The sequence below is a fragment of the Gorilla gorilla genome, chromosome Y, assembly GCF_029281585.2.
Source record: "Gorilla gorilla gorilla isolate KB3781 chromosome Y, NHGRI_mGorGor1-v2.1_pri, whole genome shotgun sequence".
In the NCBI taxonomy this organism is placed as follows: domain Eukaryota; kingdom Metazoa; phylum Chordata; class Mammalia; order Primates; family Hominidae; genus Gorilla; species Gorilla gorilla.
The window spans coordinates 25,819,507-25,836,742 of record NC_073248.2 but is presented as its reverse complement, the minus strand read 5'-3'; the positions used below and the strand labels follow the sequence as shown (position 1 = coordinate 25,836,742).

Below are 17,236 nucleotides of genomic sequence, written 5' to 3'. Positions count from 1 at the left end.
TCTATTACTGTAAAATTTTATTCTGAACATTTTAATGTAGATATTACATCTAAACAGATAGTTTTCAAATAGCATTAACAAGTATGAAATTACTTTGAAGAAAATTCCTTTTCCTTTGAATACCTCAAAACCTTCATGGAGGAAGTTAGTATCTACCTGTCTCCACAAAACCCATATGCTTCTTTTAGTAATATGCAGGTAACAATGCAGAAATAACATTTCAATTTTCGATTTGCAAACAAGCTTTGGTATGCAATAGCTATTATTTGGAATACTTGCTTTAATATCCGCTTCAGTCTCCTTTTCAGATCGACTTTCCCGACCATCTACTGTAGATGCCACATAACTTCAGTTACCATATGCTTCACGACAAGCAGGGTGAACCCTACCCAGAAAAGGTGGATTCCTTTGGTCTTTTCTGCCAGTGTGCTCATGACCACAAAAGTAAAAATCACCGCAGCTTCTTGAGTAACTTTCTTGACTTCTGCCATATCTATCTTGTGTATTGTTATAATCAGAGTGGCTGCTTCCACCATAAGATATCCGAGGCCCTCTTGCAGGTGGTGCACCATGAGAGGTCCCTGCAGGGTTGATAAAATAATACATTGGACTATATTTAAACACTTTTACTGCCACCACTAAAGGATGAATTAGTTAAAGTGCTATTTGGAAATATCTGCTTTCCTCTGCCCTTGTTGACAGGATAGATATTAATTAAGCCTGCATTGGTCAGAAGGTTTTATTTAAAAGAAGTGTAAGAGTAGTATTTTGAAGCTTAACAAATTTAATTCTGAAGTAAACATTGAGTCACTTTTTCTGCACATGAAGTTCTCTCCTTCATATTGTTCCCTACACTTTATACTGTTAAGACTACTCAATATTTAAATATGTTATATTGTCCTTTATAATTTTCCTTAGAATTTCATTAAAATAATGATCTGGACTATTACATAAAATTCTTTAATTTAAAAATCCATCCTGGACTCTTACCATATCCCTGAAATGCATCTTTGTAAGAACTTCCACTTGTACGATCAGAATGATCTCTACCACAGGTTTCATCGTAGCCACCACTATCACTAAATTGAAAAAAAATTTTTTTAATGTCAGAATAAACAATTTAAGAAATCTATTTGATAAATCCAGATAACGTTATAGTACCTATATCCTCTAGAGGAATGTTCATCCCGACTAGAGCGACCATTATCACGGTATGCATAGCCTCTAGATGGTGGAGCATAATCCCTGGTTTCTTGGGAGCTTGGATGATTTCTGTGTGAGTAAGTTTAAGCAACAAATTTTAAATTTTCAACTTCTACTATCCAACATATAACTAAATTACAACTTAAACACAATTAAATTGCCAAACATCTAAAAAGATATTTCTCCAAATAAAATAGGCAAATGCCCAAAAACACATGGAACAGATACTAATAATCAGTGATTCATAAAATGCATTTCAAATCCAAAATGAGATTCCAGACTTCACACACACACTAGAATGGCATTACATTTTAAAAAGCAGGAAGTAGCAAGTGTTTGAGAGTATGTAGATAAATTGGAACCCTAATACAATGTTAGCTGGAATGAATAACTTAAGAAATCTTTTTGACAAGTCCAGAAAAAGTTATAGTACCTACATCCTCTAGAGTAATGTTCATCCCGACTAGAACGACCATAATCATGATATGCATAGTCTCTAGATGGTGGAGCATAATCCCTAGTTTCTCAGGAGCTTGGATGATTTCTGCGTGCATAAGTTTAAGCAACACATTTTAAATTTTCAACTTCTAGTATCCAAAACGTAACTAAGTTACAACTTAAACAAAATTAAAAGGTCCAAAATCTAAATGGATATTTCTTCAAATAAAATAGGCAAATGCCCAAAAAGCACATGGAACAGATACTCACAATCAGTGATTTAGAAAATGCACTTCAAATCCAAAATGAGATACCATAATTCACAAACACACACACACACACACACACACACACTGGAATGGCAATAAAAGCAGGAAATAGCAAGTGTTTGACAGGATGCAGATAAATTGGAACCCTGATACAATGCTAGCTGGAATGGAAAATGATGCAGCTACTATGGAGAAATGTAGTGGTTCCTCAAGAAAACAATATAATTATCATACTACCAAGCAATTCCACTCATATACACCCAGAATTGAATATGTGTACTCAAACAAATATTCGTGCATAGAAATACTGCAGTGGAAACAACCCAAATAAAATAATGAGTTAACAGCTTGTGGAAGGAGTGAAGTGCTATGATGTAAATGAACCTTCAGGACATCATGGAAAAGGAAAGGAGAGAGATACAAAAAGTCGTGTAGTGTTTGAGCCCATTAACATTAAATGCTCACAACAGTAAGTTCAGAGGCAGAACACTGACTGGTGTTTGCTAGCAGCTGAGGGAAGGAAGAAAATGGAGGGGACTGCTTAACTGGTAGTTGGAGTTTTATTTTGGAGTCATGAAAATGTTTTGGAACTCGATGGAGGTAGTTGTTTCATGACTTAGAATGTATTAAATGTCACTTAACTGTTTACCTTATAATAATTAATTTTGTTATGTTTATTTCATCTTCAAAACAAAAATAATCAACTTTTTAAAATTTTTTCCTTTACCCATCCTTAGTTGCATAACCATCACATTTTAGAGACATATGGTCATTTCTCCAGGAAGACATTGGCTCTCTGAGTGGAGGACCTCCATAATTCCCTCTTCCATATGATACGGGACCTTTAACATCAAAATGATGGAACATTATGTAAAGAACACCTAGTCTGAAAGACTATTTTCTCTTCTCTCAAACAACTTTTTAAAATTATTTCTTCTATGACTCCATTCTTTGTTTCCTAAATTACTAGACAGTCATGACACTGTGAATATTTCTTATGGCTTTGGATAATCCCATGGCTCCCACAAGGCCAGTTCTTTTAATGAAGCTGAAGCCAAACATTAATTCTTAGGTAAAAGTTCATTTGTAATGGTTAAGAACTACTTAGTTACTATTTTCCTTTTCATATGAATTACTGATGACTACAAATGACACAGGGAAAACATGTAAAACCACCAAATCTTCACAATTTTAAAGTTTACATACATTGTCCTTTCTCAGCTGAGGAAGGTAAATTTTCCCACATATTTCAATCTACCTCACAAACACAAATACTGCTACCTTTGAACGACTGCATGCTAAATTTTTACATAAAAGTTCTTTCTCTCTAAGTGGTTGGCTCTATCTTAAATGTTGACAAATTAAAATGTACTAGTGAAAACTTTCTAATGATAGCCAAGATTTACTTTTACTGCAATAAACAACACTATCAAAGGGGTCATTACAACATTGTTGCTATTTCAAAATAGAAAAAATTATCCTTTAATATACTCTTCACAGTGCTATTCCTTAAAGGTCAGCCTTTCACCTGTGATATGTTCACTAGCTAATTTTACAACGGAAATGTGTTGGCTTGGGTATCCTGAAGTCAATAAATACCTGACTTCACTGATACTCTACCTATGAAATGTAAAATTGAAAATGTCAGTTTTTAATTTCCTCCATATTAGGATGGAGGACTAAGTAAGAATTTTAATTTGTTCTGCTTACTTTCTTTGCTGAAAACTTCTGTTTCTTGTCTTGCTTTCTTCTGTTCAGTCTGAAATCTTACAATTGTCCTTCTCAAAAATATTACTTCTACTCAATCCTACTGCTCACATCATGTTGCTTAGTTCTAAATTCTCTCCTCAAATAATTTCCAACCTTACACTAAGGATATTGTGTTAATGTTTAAACATCCTAGAACAATCTTAATTATTGATTTACAGTTCAGCTAATAACTTGATTTAAAAATTACACGGATTTTGTTATTTGGGGGAAGATCTTAAATCCCTTACAAGACCTCTTGCAGCCACGTCGCCCATTGTTTCTACCTTGAAACTTCTTTTTTTTATTTCTGGGCCCAAAATATTTGCCCAGATTTGCACATGACTGCTTCCTCCCCAGTGTTCCAAAGTCATCCAAAATTCCTTAAACTCTTTATTCACCTTGAAAACTCTAAGAATCTCCTTTACTAGTCTTCTCAACATTTATGTGCACATAACATTCATATTTATTTTTACACAACAAAATATGTGAGATTAAGTAGTTTAGAAATAACATTGGCTGGGTGTGGTGTCTCACACCAGTAATCCCAACACTTTGGGAGGCCGAGGCAGGTGGTTCATGAGATGAAGAGATAGAGACCATCCTGGCCAACAGAGTGAAACCCCCTCTCGCTCAAAGTAGCAAAATTAGGTGGGCATGGTGGTGTGGCCTGTAGGCAGGAGAATCAGTTGAGCCCAGGAGGCAGAGGTTGCAGTGAGCCAAGATCGACCCACTGCAATCCAGCCTGTTGACACAGCGAGACTCCATCTTAAAACACAAACAGACAAAAACTCTACACAAATTACCTGCTCTTTTGCTTGAAAACTAGGGGGAAAAAGGAAATTATCATAGATTACTATACAGAAGTCAAAATTATATCCAGAGTTACCACAAAGCCATGAACCAAAAGCTACTCTTGGTTTCTACCACAGCTTGAAATACTAATTTATAAGAGTGAATAAAAATGTACTTTCTGCTATGTGCCAGGAAATGTGCCAGATGTAACAGAAATAAAAGCAACTACGAAGACTTAAATATGCACTATATGCAATTTCACAATCAATAGATTAGTACATGGTACAGCAAGTACAAAATACCTACAATACGCAATGAGGAAGAAAATATGAAATCTAAGTGGTTTTTGAAGCATAAATTTTTATTTTTGAGACACACACGGGGAAGGATAATTCTTAAGAAGTCCAAGAAAGCATTTTGGGGATAGCATAAAGAGGAACAGAGGCTAAAAACAGATTGGGATAATGTTATTTATCATTTTTTTAATTTGTTATTTTTTTTGCTATAGAGTCTTGCTCTGTTGCCAGCCTGAAGGGCAGTGGCGTGATCTCAGCTCACTACAACCTCCGCCTCACAGGTTCAACTGATTCCCCTGCCTCGGCCTACCAAGTAGCTGGAGCTACAGGCACACACCACCACTCGCGGCGGATTTTTTGTATTTTAGTACAGACAGGGTTTCACCATGTTGGTCATGATGGTTTCGTTCTCCTGACATCATGATATGCCTGCCTTGGCCTCCCAAAGTGCTGGGATTACAGGATTTAATAAAAAGTGCACATAAAAACAATGGCGCCTTAGCACCATCTCTCACAACTTGCCCAAATTTCAGACATGTCTGACAGTTAAAGGTAGAATCCTCAAGAAAAATCAATGAGTTTAACAAAAATGAATTTCTTAAAAGGACTAATATCACACTGCTCCCACCAAGCCCAGCCTGATTGGGATCATGTTATAAAGCAAAAAAGTTCTAAAGGGCCCAGAATGGAATGAACTTGACACAATGTAAAGGAATTCAACAGTTAACAGAATTACATAAAAGTTTAAAGCTTTAGTAAATACACAATCCCTAGATTTAAGACTCAATAGGACAAGAGACCAATGGTTGGATCAAAACAAATCCTCAAACACACTGGGGAAATGAGTAATTAGGTATTCATGTTACATACATCACTCTGGTGACAGGAAAAAAATGTCCTTAGGAGAAAAGAGCAAGGATGGGGAAAAAATGCCAGTTACTTCTTGTGTTATCCAACTTCAATGTTCTCCTATTTTTTTCTATTTTCAAGTACTTAACACTTCCTTAAATGTAAAGGTCTTATTTAAACACACTTTCTCAAAAATATATTTTCAGAAAATGGGAGAGAATCTTTCCTTCTTGTGAGTCTGTCGAGATGTCTATCCACAGTTTGTCTGTGCTCTAGAAGTATTTCCATGAATTGGAAGTAATTGCATTAATGGCATGTAATAAATGTTGACTTATTCCTTTCATTTACATGAGGGTCCCTTATAAGTTTTAAAGCTCTTCAAAACCTTTGAAGATCTATTTACACTCATATTGAAATACAAACATAGAAAAAGGTTACCATATATTAATTTATATAAGGTTAATTCCAATACCCTTCCAACTACAGTTGAACGTATACGGCACAAAGAAGAGGATGTCTTCATATGGCATTCTACTATCTTCAAAAGTTACATAATACTAAAAAGACCTAGAAATACTGTTAACTGAAGAAGAGAGTTAGAATATTATTAATAAAGGACTCTACTCTCCATTCATATCTTTGGCAGCATTCTTAGCATCTGCAGGGTTCTCAAAAGTAATAAATGCAAAGCCTCTGGATTTGCTGGTTCGATCCTTTATCAAAAGAACTAAAATATATGAAAACACTTTACATTGATATAACGGACTCATCAAGGTACTAACCATCTAAAAGTTACATCAAACCAAAAATAATTGCATTTCACATCACTATAGTCAGCCTATTTTGTTCCAGTTTGTTCCCTAACTCCACAACACGTTTACTTTTCCTTATTTTCGTTTCTAAGTAGTAGGTGATCCTTACCACAGATCCTTAACCTGCTACTATGAAAATTTTCCAAATATCAACTAGATAACTTCAAAATAAGAGTTTAAAAACAATAAGGCATTTTAATGTAGGTATACAATGAACTTTGAAAAACATGTTTTTTCAAAACATATATATAACAGACATATTTTAAATATACATATTGAAATATGAAAATACACACACACACACACACACGCACATACGGTTTTAAGGGTTACCTTCTGATATGGGACCATGTTTCTCAAATACTGCTTTAAGCATCTTTTCATTGGTTTCCCTATTGAGGCCACCAATGAAAAGTTTGCCCGCATGATCTGCTTCTACCATTGTGCTGCAAATGGTCAAAGAAAAATCTATATTTAGATAAAAATAAATAAGCTAAAAAGATAAAATTTTATTACATACCATGTTGAAAACTCAAGTGAAATTCCCTTTCAGAGGCTGACATCTTTTTAGTACTTCTTACTTTAAATACAAAAATCAATTCAAGATGGATTAAAGACTTAAACGTTAGACCTAAAACCATAAAAACCCTAGAAGAAAACCTAGGCAATACTATTCAGGACATAGGCATGGGCAAGGACTTCATGTCTAAAACACCAAAAGCAATGGCAACAAAAGCCAAAATTGACAAATGGGATCTAATTAAACTAAAGAGCTTCTGTACAGCAAAAGAAACTACCATCAGAGTGAACAAGCAACCTACAAAATGGGAGAAAATTGTTGCAACCTACTCATCTGACAAAGGGCTAATATCCAGAATCTACAATGAACTCAAACACATTTACAAGAAAAAAACAAACAACCCCATCAACAAGTGGGTGAAGATATGAACAGACACTTCTCAAAAGAAGACATTCTTGCAGCCAAAAGACACACGAAAAAATGCTCATCATCACTGGCCATCAGAGAAATGCAAATCAAAACCACAATGAGATACCATCTCACACCATTAGAATGGCAATCATTAAAAAGTCAGGAAACAACAGGTGCTGGAGAGGATGTGGAGAAATAGGAACACTTTTACACTGTTGGTGGGACTGTAAACTAGTTCAACCATTGTGGAAGTCAGTGTGGCGATTCCTCAGGGATCTAGAACTAGAAATACCATTTGACCCAGCCATCCCGTTACTGGGTATATACCCAAAGGACGATAAATCATGCTGCTATAAAGACACATGCACACGTATGTTTATTGCGGCACTATTCACAATAGCAAAGACTTGGAACCAACCCAAATGTCCAACAATGATAGACTGGATTAAGAAAATGTGGCACATATACACCATGGAATACTATGCAGCCAAAAAAAATGATGAGTTCATGTCCTTTGTAGGGACATGGATGAAATTGGAAATCATAATTCTCAGTAAACTATTGCAAGAACAAAAAACCAAACACCGCATATTCTCACTCACAGGTGGGAACTTAACAATGAGATCACATGGACACAGGAAGGGTAACATCACACTCTGGGGACTGTTGTGGGGTGGGGGGAGGGGGGAGGGATAGCACTGGGAGATATACCTAATGCTAGATGACCAGTTAGTGGGTGCAGCGCACTAGCGTGGCACATGTATACATATGTAATTAACCTGCACAATGTGCACATGTACCCTAAAAGTATAATAATAAAAGAAAAAAATAAATAAATATGTAAAATTTCTAACATACAGAGCAAAGGGGGCACTGACTTCATGGATAAATGCTGCATTTTAATATGGACCTGACAAAATCTCATTTCTAAAACTTAGATAAGAAAAGTTATTGTAATTTTCCTAAGTTGTAATGTAAAGGAGTGCCCCATTTAAATAATTTTATTTGAAAACTATATATGTATGAGGTACAGTGTGAGGTTTTGTGTATTTTCTTTCTTGAGATGTATATCCCCTGTTGCCAAAATGCACTGCTCATTGCCGCCTCCTCCACCCAGCCTCAACTGATCTTCCCATAACTCAGCTTCCCAAGTAGCTGGTACTACCGGGGCTTTTTACCAGAGCTGGGAAATTTTTTGTGTTTTTTTTAAATAGACATGCGTTTCCCCATATTGCCCAAGCCAGTCTCCAAATCCTGGGTTCAAGTGATTTGCTGGCTTGGGACTATTAAAGTGATGGCATTTCAAGGGTGAACCACCACGCCTAGCGGGATATGTGGATAAAAGATTAAATCAAGCTAATTAAAATGTTCTTGGGGGAGAACATTTAAAATATCTTACCATCTTTAGGTGATTTGAAATATACAATAGGTCAAAGATCCCTAAACCCTGGCCTTCAACCCATACCTATCTGTGGCCTGATTGTGATGCCGGAGGATGAACTGTAATACCTGTCTGTGGAGAATGTAACGCCTGAGGATGACCTGAGGTGGTACAGTTTTATCCGGAAACCATCCTCCCTACTCCCTCGCTGGCCCTCCCTGTCCCCGTGACAGCCTCACTGCCCCACCTGGCCTCTGTCACATTGCTCCTACCGGAAGACCCGCCCCACCACGTGCCCCTCGGAGACCTGCCGCCAGCCCGCACTCCCAAACCTGTCCACCTCGCCGCCTTCTTCCCCTGCGCAACCCTTGTCTGAGGAAAAACTGGCTTCCACTAAACCAGTCCCTGATGCGAAAATAGCAATGAAAGAGTCCATTACGTTACCCAGGCTGGTCTCAAACTCCTGACCTCAAGCCATCCTCCTACCTCCACTTCCCAAAATGCTAGGATTACGAGAGTAAGTCCGTGTGCCGGGTTAATGGAATAACTTAAGCGCATCTATTTAGTTCCCGTTTTATGCTATCTAACTCCATTTGTCTGGATTACACCTACTTATTCGGTTTAAATTATTTATGGTGCCAGGGATACATGAAACATGTTTCAAATACTGTCATGCAACGAAGGAGACAATTACAGGCTTTACAGAGGCAAACTGAAACTGAGATTATTTACGGCCCCAGACTTCTACATAAACTAACGTAATACAATTTATGTCAAAATTTGGTAATTCCCGTCAAGCAAATCAGACATGTGACATGCGCTGACTAAGAGTATAAGTTTTTAATCGCTTTGGTTAAGTATATTGCCTGTATTTTGAATGATGACCACATTCACAGAGAAAACCCTCTTTAATAAAAAGTGCACATGAAAAAAATGGCGCCTTAGCACCATCTCCCACAACTTGCCCACATGTCGGACATATCCGACAGTTAAAGGTAGAATCCTCAAGAAAATTAATGAGTTTAACAAAAATGAGTTTCTTAATAGCACTAACGAGTTCTCTCCCCACTGTCTCCTCCTATAATTCAACACCCTCACATGGAAAACCCATCCCCTTTTACAGATAAAATCGCAAAACTTTTCTTTCAAGAGACCAACCTGTCCAGAGAAACAGAAAATACATTTGCTTTTCAGCAGGACAAACAGCCTCAGGGTCACCCAGCTCTCATGTCGTATGCATCCGGCTTTGGGACACCACGGGGCCAACTGCGGGAAGGACAGCTGGAGCTGGCCTGAGGGGGAAGGACGCCGGAAGCCGTGCCCGGAAATCCCGCCTACCTCCAGCAGCCAATCATTGCGAGGGCGGGGGGCGTCGACCAATTATTGTGAGGGCTGTAGGCGTCTTACGAGGCACCCTACCCCTAGTTGGCAGGCAGCTCCATCCTCCCGCGGTAAGCCTCCTCTGAGAAGCTGCTTGTGCCTGGCGGCGGAGGATTCCGACACACGCGTACTGTAAGCCCTTTGGCATTGTGGGCATAGAAGACCTACACCCTAACTGGCATCCTGAGTGTGGCAAGACATTAACCCACAGGGAACACATGAAACATCTCACTTCATTAGGCAGGTTAGGCTGATGGTACTAAATACTGCAGATCCAGAGGGGAGAGAGAAGAACCAGGCGAGGACGCCGCAGCTGCGGTGGCTTGGAGGGGAGAGGGGCAGGGCGGGTGCCTGGGAGAAAAGTCGACGGGTAAGTTGCTGGGGTGGAATTCGTCTGCACCAGAAGCTGAAACCCCGCAAGGACTCTATCAGGTCTAGGCAAACACAGACTCCGAGTTCCATGCTTCCTCCCTGAGGATGCTGTACTCACAGGGGCGTTCCAAAGGACCTCTCATCCTGTGCCCCTGGGCACAGGGGAGACCAGCCGCCATGGTCTCCAATGCGATAACCCGTGTGCACTGCCTGGCTGGCACAGATCCTCCCGCAAGCGCAGCACTGGCCGTCGTGCCTGCCAGCGAGGCTCTGGAAGCCCAGGGCCTCGGCCTCCGACTCCAGGGCTACTGTGTACAGCTAACCCTGCTGAGTATCTGGGCCCCATGGTGAGTGTGGCGGGCTGTGGGCCCTGCGGGGCTCCACAGGAACCCTGTATCCACATGGGTGTGGCACATGTTTCTCAGAAGGGCAAGGCCCAGGGGTCCTTCCGGGAGCTTCCTCTAGAGTCTAGGAGTGCCAAGGACATGAGAAGGGCAGTGTAGGCCTTAGTCTGTGGGAGCCTCAAGGAGGGCACCATGTTAAGGTGGAGGTGCTGCAGGAGAGGGCAGCCTGTGCGCAGAGCAGGGAGGCAACCCTGGGGGAGGAGGCATGCTAGTGGCTAGTGGGGGATGACATCATGGCAGAGATAGAGGTGGTGGCCAAGGAGGAGGCCAATGTGGAGCGGCAGCAGGAGGACCCGCAGGCACAGCCTGGCCCTGGCCCCAGTACGCCCCGGCCAGCAACCAACTCGCTGGACGTCCTTCACTTGGAGCTGGGCCCCAGTGAATGTCCCAGGCCGCAGGGCATCCACGGCTTCTGGGCCAGAGCCATATCCTTGCAGCTGCCAATTTGGGATGGCTGACAGCAGTGGGTGGGCGCCGAGCTCCCAGGAGCGGGGTTGGGTGAAACAAGGTGGTAGGCACAGGGGCTCAGCCAGGATTCAGGACATGGGGGACAATGAGGGGAACCAAGGACAGATTCATGCAGATAGAAGGGCAGCTTAATTGCGGGCACCCTGAGGGCACGTTATAGGGACAGGAAGCCAAGCACAGCACTCACAAGGGAGAATAGCACCTCAAAGGACCCTTCACAAACAGCAGAAAGTTGAAGGGCACGTTTCACTGGGAAAATCCCTGGAGGAAGAGGAATCTGCGCGCCCAGGCCAGCCATGGAAATACCCCTGCTCCCGGTACCTGTGTCCAGCAGGCTTATCCTAGAAACACAAGGAGCTCAATACTCGGGTTCACCGTGCACGGGGCTGCTGTCCTCTGCAAGGCAGGCACCAGTTCCCCAGACACGATTTCTTCCCTCTGCCGGCGCTGCATCCAAGGATCTTTAGGCCCTGAGCATATACAACCTCCCATGAAACCACTGGAGTCTCAGGGAGAGAGCCAGGCACAGCCCTGCAGCTACTTCTACCCACAGCGGTTCCCTCGGGTGAACACGACCACCCCTCAGTGAGACCAGGAGAAGAGGACACCGCACACACGGACAGCGGCAGAGCCTGTCCAGCACCCAGCACATGAGGGCCTCCCACAGCTCAGGAACCCTGAGCAAGTAGCTGCCTCACACCACAACACCCCGCCGGCAATCCCCTCCCTACTTTTTCTGTGCCTGTCCCTGGTCAGAGCAGGCTGTCTTGGCCTGCCTCCACCCGCCGCCAAGACCACCACAGCTGCGAAGGTGCCCCCCAACACCAGACAGAGGACCAGGAAGGGAGGGTGCCAGACCAAAGGCCTGCGGGGTAGCCCTGCCCCACACTCTCCGTGCTCTTGCAAAGTTGCAGGGTGTTTCCCTGTGAGAGGTGACAGCGTGCTGGCAGTCCTCGCAGCCCTCGCTCGCTCTCGGTGCCTCCTCTGCCTGGGCTCCCACTTTGGTGGCACTTGAGGAGCCCTTCAGCCCACCACTGCACTGTGGGAGCCCCTTTCTGGTCTGGCCAAGGCCGTAGCCGGCTCCCTCAGCTTGCAGGGAGGTACTGAGGGGGAGGCGCGAGCGGGAACCGGGGCTGCGCGGGGCGCTTGCGGGCCAGCTGGAGTTCCAGGTGGGCGTGGGCTTGGCGGGCCTTGCACTCGGAGCAGCCTGCCGGCCCTGCCAGCCCCGTGCAAGGAGGGGCTTAGCACCCGGGCCAGCGGCTGCGGAGGGTGTACTGGGTCCTCCAGCAGTACCAGCCCACCGGCGCTGTGCTCAATTTCTCGCCGGGCCTTAGCTGCCTTTCCTCGGGGCAGGGCTCGGTATCTGCAGCCCTCCATGCCTGAGACCCCCACCCCCTCCGTGGGCTCCTGTGCGGCCCGAGCCTCCCTGAGGAGCGCCGCCCCCTACTCCACGGTGCCCAGTCTCATCGACCACCCAAGGTCTGAGGAGTGCGAGCGCATGGCGTGGGACTGGTAGACAGCTCCACCTGCAGCCCCAGTGCTGGATCCACTGGGTGAAGCCAGCTAGGCTCCTGAGTCTGGTGGGGACATGGAGATCCTTTATGTTTAGCTCAGGGATTGTAAATACACCAGTCGGCACTCTGTATCTAGCTCAAGGTTTGTACACACACCAATCAGCACCCTGTGTCTAGCTCAGGGTTTGTGAGTGCACCAACTGACACTGTATCTAGCTGCTCTGGTGGGGCCTTGCAAAACCTTTATGTCTAGCTGAGGGATTGTAAATACACCAATTGGCACTCTGTATCTAGCTCAAGGTTTGTAAACACACCAATCAGCACCCTGTGTTTAGCTCAAGGTTTGTGAATGCACCAATCAACACTCTGTATCTAGCTACTCTGGTGGGGCCTTGGAGAACCTTTGTGTCCATACTGTGTATGTAACTAATCTGATGGGGATGTGGAGAACCTTTGTATCTAGCTCAGGGATTGTAAACGCACCAATCAGTGCTCTGTCAAAACAGACCACTGGGCTCTACCAATCACCAGGACGTGGGTGGGGCCAGATAAGACAACAAAAGCAGGCTTCCCCAGCCAGCAGTGGCAACCCACTCGGGTCCCTTTCCACACTATGGCAGCTTTTTTCTTTCATTCTTTGCAATAAATCTTGCTACTGCTCACTCTTTGGGTCCACACTTGCTTTTATGAGCTGTAACACTCACCGCGAAGGTCTGCAGCTTCACTCCTGAGCCAGCGAGACCAAGAGCCCACCGGGAGGAACTAACAACTCCAGACGCGCTGCCTTAAGAGCTGTAACTCACCGCAAAGGTCTGCAGCTTCACTCCTGAGCCAGCGAGACCACAAACCCACCAGAAGGAAGAAACTCCGAACACATCTGAACATCAGAAGGAACAAACTCCAGACGCGCCACCTTAAGAGCTGTAACACTTACCGTGAGGGTCCGCGGCTTCATTCTTGAAGTCAGTGAGACCAACAACCCACCAACTCTGGACACACCTGCACGCTCACCTAATCATCTGGCGGCTCCTTGACCAGAGGCAGATTGTGCATCACACTCAGATGTTGGTTGGCAGGGATTACAAATGATGATGAAGTCAGTCCTGCTAAGCTACATGATGGATTTGCGGGTCAGGCTAAGGAGCCTGGGTCTGCGGGAGGGGTCCGTTGTCTGGGTCAGGTTGAGATCCCCCTTGGACCCAGGATGTCTCAGCTGGAGAGCTAGGAAGGGGAAATACATGCCTCACTCCAGCTAGCAGGTCACCTCAGCCCAGCTACATGAAATGGTCTTTTGAGTTCGTCTTCTTTCTCCATCTTGGCCAGGTAAGGCGAGGAACTCAGCCATCCCAGGTACCGACGGTAGGACGAAGTTTTCCTTTTGTCACAACCTTTATTTCCACAATGAAGTGATTGTTCAGGAGTATTGCCTTGGCCTCCTCAGTAAGGAGTGCCTCCCAGCATGGTAGGGAAGCTGATGTGTGGGAGGGTAGGTCTGTCATGAACCTTCCTGACTTCTTTCTTTCCAGGATACAGGATGTCTCATTCCACTGCAGTCCAGTGGTTGTGGGATCATGAAGGTCAAGCCTCCAGCTGCAGGCGCTACACCTTCTACCTGAGCTTCTACGGTCGGTTGGCTGACCATGACTGCCCAGGTTCTGGCAGGATTCCTGAGATGGGTGCCACAGTGGGACATCATGGGAAAGAACCTTGCCTTGGCCTCTGTGGAACTGACTTGAGCCATGACCTGACCTGTCATGTACCCACTTCTGCAGTACCCCAGATCATCAGCCAAAGCCTGCCATACTCAGGATGCCAGTTAGGGTGTTGCTCTTCCATGCCCACAATTCCAAAGGGCTCACAGTCCGCGTGTGCCAGGCTCAATCCCCTGCAGTACTTCCCCAGAGAGGGAGGCCATTAGAGAGGGAACAGAGAGGAAGCCAGGTGAGTGGTCTAGGGCTGGGGACTGAGAGACCTTTGATTCCTAGAGTTGTGACCCACGTGGAGAATCCAAGCCTCAGGGAGGTGACTGCAGTGAGCAATCCCAGGCCATCCATGGGCTGTTGGAGAAATGGCCATCAGGGAACTGTAACATCCTCATTTCAGGATTGGGGCACCTTAAGTCACCTAAGAGGCATAGGTGTCTAAGGTCAGAGGGTGAGAAGCAAGTCTCAAGGGGTAGCTGTCTCATCAAACTTAGAGGGCTCCCTTCCCTGCCCTGAGGCTGGCTACCACTTGAGACTCAGTTTGGGCTCAGCCAGGGCCCTCTCGCCCTCCAGGCAGATGTCCCCCCCAGGCAGATGTCCTCACAAAATGGCTCTCTGAGGCCCATCGTTTTCTGTTACAATGACCCGAGGGTCCCCTGACATGCTTTCTCCCCTCTGCCATCATCACTCACACTGCCCTGCCCCCCAGGGACAAGAGAGGCCACTGCACAGGGAATCTGGAAGACCACACTGGGCTCACAGGGGAGGAAATGTAAAGAGATTGCACAATGGCTGGGACCTTTGGTGTTTGTCCAGGGAGGGGAACTGGCTGGGATTTAAGGCCTACCTGAGTAGTGGTTTGGACACCCAGTGTTACTCATCATGATGAAGACCTGGTTTTTCACATCCCCTAATATTAATATGGAAGTTATTTTCTTAGAATAGTGAAACAATGAGTACAAAGAAACAGTGTTTGTTCTGATTCATATGGAAATGCTGCAGACGCGTCCATTTTCCATTACAATTCTTATGTGAGAATTGAAATGTATATTGAGTTTTAGGATACATTTTGATTGTTCTACTCCTGGCAAATTTTGTGGTCGTGTTTGCAATGTAGAGCCATAGAATCCAGAACATTTTTGAGTGACTTTCAGCTTCTTTTAGGGTACTTACTTGTACATTTTTATTTTCTCACCCTGTGGTTCTCTCCAGTTTATTATTTGAACTTTATATGCAAGCTGATAAATTTGTTTTCTTATTTGTCTCTTGTGGAAATTTGTTTTAAAGGACTTTTTTTTCTGTTAGATATGTGAGTTTGACTGTGAGTACTTTTTCTAGTACAATTTTTTTATTTTCATTTGCTAGTTTTATGTGTTTCTGTGTGCGTATGTGTGTGTGCGTGTGTGTGTGTGTGTTTTTAGAAGGAGTCTTGCTCTGTCACCCAGGCTGGAGTGAAGTGGCAGGATCTTGGCTCACCTCAACCTCCGCCTGCCAGCTTCAAGCGATTCCCCTGCCTCAGCCTCCTGTAACAGAAAACGATGGGCCTCGGAGAGCCATTTTCGGAGGACATAGAGATGGGCCTCGGGGGGATATCCGCGTGGAGGGCGAGAGGGCCGTGGCTGAGCCCAAACTGAGCCTCAAGTGGTAGCTCCTCAAGTGGAGCTGGGATTACAGGCACATATCACCATGTCCATCTAATTTTTGTATTTTTAGTTAAGACTGGGTTTCATCATATATGCCAGGCTGGTCTCCAACTCCTGACCTCAAGTGATCCACCCACCTTGTCCTGCCAAAATGCTGGGCTTACAGATGCAGGCCACCATGTCTGGCCTCACTTATGTGTTTATGTTTTTGAAGCCTCCCTCTATTTTCTTCATGGACACATATTTTAGAGTTATTGAAATAATATATTTTATTTATTTACTCAATACTTTAGTAGGATTTTAAAGGTAATGTTTTTATTCACTAAATGCAGTATTATGAATAGGTTAAAACCTTGTGTAGTATTGCCATTCTCTCTTTCACAAATTCTTCAAGAACTCTGATACTGTTTTTCCCCCACCTGAGGAGAACATGCAGATAGTTACAATAAATTGTGTGAGTGGGTATGAAAACATAATTTGAAGGCTGGGCAAGGTGGCTCACACCTGTAATCCCCACATTTTGGGAGGCCAAGGCTGGTGGATTACCAGATGTCAGAAGTTCAAGACCAACGTGGTCAACATGGTGAAACCCCATCTCTACTAAATATTCAAAAATTAGCTGGGTGTGGCGGCAGGTGCCTGTAATCCCAGCTACTTGGGAGGCTGAGGCAGGAGAATCGGTTGAAGCCAGGAGACAGAGGTTGCAGTGAGCCAAGATCGCACAACTGCACTCCAGCCTGGGCCACAGGAGTAAAACTTTGTCTCCACTGTCCTAACACCCCAAAAAAAAGCATCAAATTTACATAATTTTCTTAAAAGCCAGCATAATTTTATTTTTATTGTAGTCATCACGGTCAGACATTGTTTATTTTGGAAAAGTGATTACCAAAATCTGAAAAATCAAGGCCTGATGAAAATATTTAAATTAAACAAATTCCAGATGCCCAAGTCTGAAAAGCAAAGGTGTTTCTGATATAATAGCCCAAATTCTGCATTTCCTCTCTATTGGGCAGTGTAATATTGCACATATGA

At 43.9% G+C, this 17,236-nt stretch overlaps 1 pseudogene; it reads right to left on the bottom strand.

Annotated features, from left to right (window-relative positions):
- Positions 1-176: 176 nt before the first annotated feature.
- LOC129530327 (RNA-binding motif protein, Y chromosome, family 1 member B-like) overlaps positions 177-17,236 on the bottom strand; it is a 57,124-nt pseudogene continuing 40,064 nt past the window's right edge.